Below are 6,000 nucleotides of genomic sequence, written 5' to 3' on the forward strand. Positions count from 1 at the left end.
ATATCCGGTGCTGGGAGACTCACGTGTGTCAGGAACGCATGCTCGAATTCCGCAAATCGGCCGACACACGATTCTCCCGGACCACCGTGCTGAAAAATTAGCGTGGCAGGATGGGAGAACCACCCCCATTGTGCTCTTTTCTAATGAAGGATTTCCTTGCAATAGAGGGAGTACAGCGAATGTTTACCAGGCTGATTCCTGGAATGGCAGGTCTGTCATATGAGAAGGGACTAAATCAGTTCGGATTATATTCTCTGGAGTTTAGAAGAGTGAGAGGAGACCTCATAGAAACTTATAAAATTCTAACAGGGTTAGACAGGGTAGATTGAGAAAGAATGTTCCCAATGGTGGGGGAGTCCAGAACTAGGGGTCAGAGTTTGAGGATAAGGGGTAAACCTTTTAGAGCTAAGGTGAGAAGAAATTTCTTCACCCAGAAGGTGGTGAATGTGTGGAATTAATTTCCACAGAAATGAATAGTTGAGGCCAAAATGTCTGATTTCAAGAAATTAGAAATATTTCTTGGGACTAAAGGGATCAAGGCTTATGGGAGGAAGGGGGGGATCAGGATATTGAATTCGATGATCAGCCATGATCAAAATTAATGGCAGAGTAGGCTTGAAGGGCCGAATGGCCTACTCCTGCTTTTAGTTTCTATACTATCAGCCCAACATCAGCTAAAGACTCAAAAAGGTTCCACAGTATAGTCAGGGAATGATACAGCATAACCAATCAGCAGATGAGTCACTTGGCAGCTCTTTGAGACAGCAATCTCATTAATCCTACACCCCCTGCCATTTCCCAATTGTCTGACAAAACTTTCCCCTTCAATATTTATCCAATTTTCTTTTGTGAAAGTTAATATTATATCTGCTTCTACCACGCTGTCAGGTAGTGATTTCAGATCATAACAACACACAGGATGTCACACAAACTAACGATCTGTTCACATGTTCAGAAATGAACAAATATGTCGATGCATCCATGAGAAAATTATGGGCGGGATTTTCCATCGTTTCCTGCCAGTGGAATCTTTTGCTCCTGCCAAAGACGACCCCTCCCCACCGTGGCGGGTTCCCCAGCGGCCAGCTGGGCAAGCCACACAAAATGCTGTAGACAGTGGCGGGACTGGAAGATTCTGCTGACAGCCAATGGTGAGTCCAATATGACAATTTCAATGTCAGATTCTGCCTGCCAACTACGCTTAGAGATCTTTTCTTAAATGCTTGGATTTTAGCTGCAAATTAAAACTAGAAGAAATAGGTGATTTTTCACATCTTTCACACAAAGTAGATGTTGTCACTATTTATCAATTTTAAACAAAGGCCGTGGGAGAGTTCCTAAGATCTACGCCTCACCTTGTTATTATCACAAACATAACTCAAACCATTCCCTCTATTTTAGATTGAATTTCACTCGGTCAATATTATATACAAGAAAAACATAATCATTGTGTAGGAAGCTACAGTGCAAACTAAACTGTTCAAATACAGCAGGAATCAGGAAATCAGCCTCCAGTTGTTATTTAAACCATGATTCACCATGTGGATAATTCTGACTAAGTCTTTCCAACCTTGAAATGCCCCTGGTTCAGCATTAACATCAGAACTTCAAATGTCATGACTCACTCTGTTTAAATGCAAACCCACAGTGTGTTTAACTCTGCCGTTTCATTCTTTTTTTTATCAAAACTATTGGTTTCCATGCAGAGCATGTCAGGATGTTGAGTAAAAAGTTTAAATTCTTAGTGATGAATAGGAACATAGAAGCAGGAGTAGGCCATTCTGCCCCTCGAGCCTGTTTCACTATTTAGTTAGATCCTGCTATGCTAATGCAATCTTCCTGCACTATTCCCATGTTCTTTGATGTCATTGATAAGTAGACATCTATTGACCTCTGCTTTCAACATACTCAGTGACTGAGCCTCTGAGGGAGAGAATCCCAGAAATTCATCACACTCTGAATGAAGAAATTCCTCCTCATCTCAATCCTAAATGGCTTGTCCCTGATTCTGAGACTGAGTCCTCTGATTCTGGACCCCAATTCCAGGGGAACCATCCTTTCTACATTTACCCTGTTGAGCCCTGTAAGAATTTGAATATTTTAGTGAGATCACCTCTCATTCGTCTAAACTGCAGAGAGTAATGCAGTCTTCTCAATCATTCCTCATTGGATAATCCTGTCATCCCAGAGATTAGTCTGCTGAACTCCTGTTACACTCCCTGTATGGCCACTATATCCTTCTTTAGGAGAGGAGACCAAAACTCTGTACAATACCCCAGTTGTGATCTCACCAAGGCTCTGTATAATTGCAGCAAGACTTCCTTACCTCTGCAGGGATCAGTGGGGAGAGGATGGCGGGTCCGCAATCAGTGGGGGGAAGAGTCCACGATCGGTCTGGGCAGCAAGGGGGGTGTCGCTGGGGACTGCCTCTCGGGCCGCAGGCCCCCGTGATCGTCGGGGCGGGGGAGGAGCTGCTTCAGGCTGCCTACACTATAAGAACATAAGAACATAAGAAATAGGAGCAGGAGTAGGCCATCTAGCCCCTCGAGCCTGCCCCGCCATTCAATAAGATCATGGCTGATCTGACATGGATCAGTACCACTTACCCGCCTGATCCCCATAACCCTTAATTCCCTTACCGATCAGGAATCCATCCATCCGCGCTTTAAACATATTCAGCGAGGTAGCCTCCACCACCTCAGTGGGCAGAGAATTCCAGAGATTCACCACCCTCTGGGAGAAGAAGTTCCTCCTCAACTCTGTCTTAAACCGACCCCCCTTTATTTTGAGGCTGTGTCCTCTAGTTTTAACTTCCTTACTAAGTGGAAAGAATCTCTCCGCCTCCACCCTATCCAGCCCCCGCATTATCTTATAAGTCTCCATAAGATCCCCCCTCATCCTTCTAAACTCCAATGAGTACAAACCCAATCTCCTCAGCCTCTCCTCATAATCCAAACCCCTCATCTCCGGTATCAACCTGGTGAACCTTCTCTGCACTCCCTCCAATGCCAATATATCCTTCCTCATATAAGGGGACCAATACTGCACACAGTATTCCAGCTGCGGCCTCACCAATGCCCTGTACAGGTGCATCAAGACATCCCTGCTTTTATATTCTATCCCCCTCGCAATATAGGCCAACATCCCATTTGCCTTCTTGATCACCTGTTGTACCTGCAGACTGGGCTTTTGCGTCTCATGCACAAGGACCCCCAGGTCCCTTTGCACGGTAGCATGTTTTAATTTGTTTCCATTGAGATAGTAATCCCATTTGTTATTATTTCCTCCAAAGTGTATAACCTCGCATTTCTCAACGTTATACTCCATTTGCCATATCCTCGCCCACTCACTCAGCCTGTCCAAATCTCTCTGCCGATCTTCTCCGTCCTCCACACGATTCACTTTTCCACTTATCTTTGTGTCGTCTGCAAACTTCGTTACCCTGCACTCCGTCCCCTCCTCCAGATCATCTATATAAATGGTAAATAGTTGCGGCCCGAGTACCGATCCCTGCGGCACGCCACTAGTTACCTTCCTCCAACCGGAAAAACACCCATTTATTCCGACTCTTTGCTTCCTGTCGGATAGCCAGTCCCCAATCCACTTTAACACACTACCCCCAACTCCGTGTGCCCTAATCTTCTTCAGCAGCCTTTTATGGGGCACCTTATCAAACACCTTTTGGAAATCCAAAAACACCGCATCCACCGGTTCTCCTCCATCAACCGCCCTAGTCACATCTTCATAAAAATCCAACATGTTCGTCAAGCACGACTTTCCCCTCATGAATCCACACTAGCAGGGGCCTGACAGCTCTCTCTTTTCTGTCAGACCCCTACTACTGCTAATACTTATGTGAAGCATAGGAGGCCGGCACATGCGCACTCCTCCCTCTGCAGGCTTTCAGGTGCATGAAGCCCAGCCCAGTCTTCCGCAGCGAGCAACAGACTCGCTCAAACTTTTGCAGGTAGAATGTGTATTATGGGGGGCATGAAAATATCCAAAAGACAGATCTGAAACTCTCCCAGTTTCAAGTCTGCCCAGCACTTAGAAAAAAAATGGTAAAATCACCCCTATTACATTCTATCTGCCATGCTCTTGCCCTCTCACCTAGTCGGTCAAAATCCCCTTGAATCTATTTTACATCCTCCTCTTCTCCATCCCCTGATCTTCAAGTCCTGGCGTGGGAACTGAACCTGGAATCTTCTGACACGAGGTAAGAGTGCTAGAAGCTTCCCTTGTATGACCTGTACCGTGTCCCTGGTGCTGTATGAGTGTACCAGCAGACAGGAAGGTGGGTTGAATTGTGTCTACTTCAATGCAAGGAGCATCTGGAATGAGGTATGTGAGCTTGGGGCGTGGATTGGTGCTTGGGATTACGATGTTGTGGCCATTATGGAGACATGGTTAGAACAGGGACAGGATTGGTTGTTGGAAGTTCCGGGGTATAGATGTTTCAGTAAGGGTAGGGAAGGTGGTAAAAAAGGTGGAGGAGTAGCATTGTTAATCAAGGATAGTTTAACGGCTGCAGAAAAGCAGTTCGAAGGGGATCTGCATACTGAGGTAATATGGGCTGAAGTTAGAAATAGGAAAGGAGTGGTAACATTGTTAGGAGTTTTCTATAGGCCCCCAAATAGTAATAGAGATGTGGAGGAAGAAATTGCAAAGCAGATTATGGATAGGTATGGAGGTCACAGGGTAGTTGTCATGGGTGACTTTAACTTTCCAAATATTGATTGGAACCTTTGTAGGTCGAATAGTTCGGGTGGGGCAGTTTTGTACAGTGTGTGCAGGAGGGTTTCCTGACACAATATGTGGATAGGCCGACAAGAGGTGGGGCTACTTTGGATTTGGTACTGGGTAATGAACCGGGCCAAGTGTTAGATTTGTTTGTGGGAGAGCACTTTGGAGATAGTGACCACAATTCGGTGTCTTTCATTATTGCGATGGAGAGGGATAGGGCCGTACGGCAGGGCAAGGCTTATAATTGGGGGAGGGGTAATTATGATGCAATTAGGCGGGAATTAGGGAGCATGAGATGGGAACATAAACTGTCAGGGAAAGGCACAAATGAAAAGTGGAGCTTGTTCAAGGAACAAATACTGTGTGTCCTTGATAGGTATGTCCCTGTCAGGCAGGGAGGGAATGGACGAGTGAGGGAACCATGGTTCACGAAAGAGGTTGAATGTCTTGTCAAGAGGAAAAGGGAAGCGTATGTAAGGATGAGAAAAAAAGGTTCAATTGGGTCGCTTGAGGGCTACAAGGTAGCAAGGAATGAGCTAAAAAAAAGGGCTTAGAAGAGGTAGGAGGAGGCATGAGAAGTCCTTGGTGGGTCAGATCAAGGAAAACCCCAAGACTTTTTACTCTTATGTGTGAGAAGTAAAAGAATGACCAGGGTGAGGTTTGGGCCGGTCAAGAACAGTAGTGGGAACTTGTGCATGGAGTCAGAAGAGATAGGAGAGGCGATGAATGAATACTTTTCTTCAGTGTTCATAGAATCATAGAAACCCTACAGTACAGAAAGAGGCCATTCGGCCCATCGAGTCTGCACCAACCACAATCCCACCCAGGCCCTACTCCCTTATCCCTACATATTTACCCAACTAATCCCTCTAACCTATGCATCTCAGGACACTAAGGGCAATTTTTAGCATGGCCAATCAACCTAACCCGCACATCTTTGGACTGTGGGAGGAAACCGGAGCACCCGGAGGAAACCCATACAGACACAAGGAGAATGTGCAAACTCCACACAGACAGTGACCCAAGCCGGGAATCGAACCCAGGTCCCTGGAGCTGTGAAGCAGCAGTGCTAACCACTGGGCTACTGTGTTCACCAAGGAGAGGGGCCATGTTTTTGAGGATGAGAGTGTGTTACAGGCTGATAGGCTGGAGGAGGTAGATGTTCTGAGGGAAGATATATTAGCAATTTTGAAAAACCCCAGGGTCGATAAGTCCCCTGGGCCAGATGAGATATATCCTAGGATTCTTTGGGAGGCA

The sequence above is a fragment of the Mustelus asterias genome, chromosome 11 (assembly GCF_964213995.1).
Source record: "Mustelus asterias chromosome 11, sMusAst1.hap1.1, whole genome shotgun sequence".
Classification (NCBI taxonomy): domain Eukaryota; kingdom Metazoa; phylum Chordata; class Chondrichthyes; order Carcharhiniformes; family Triakidae; genus Mustelus; species Mustelus asterias.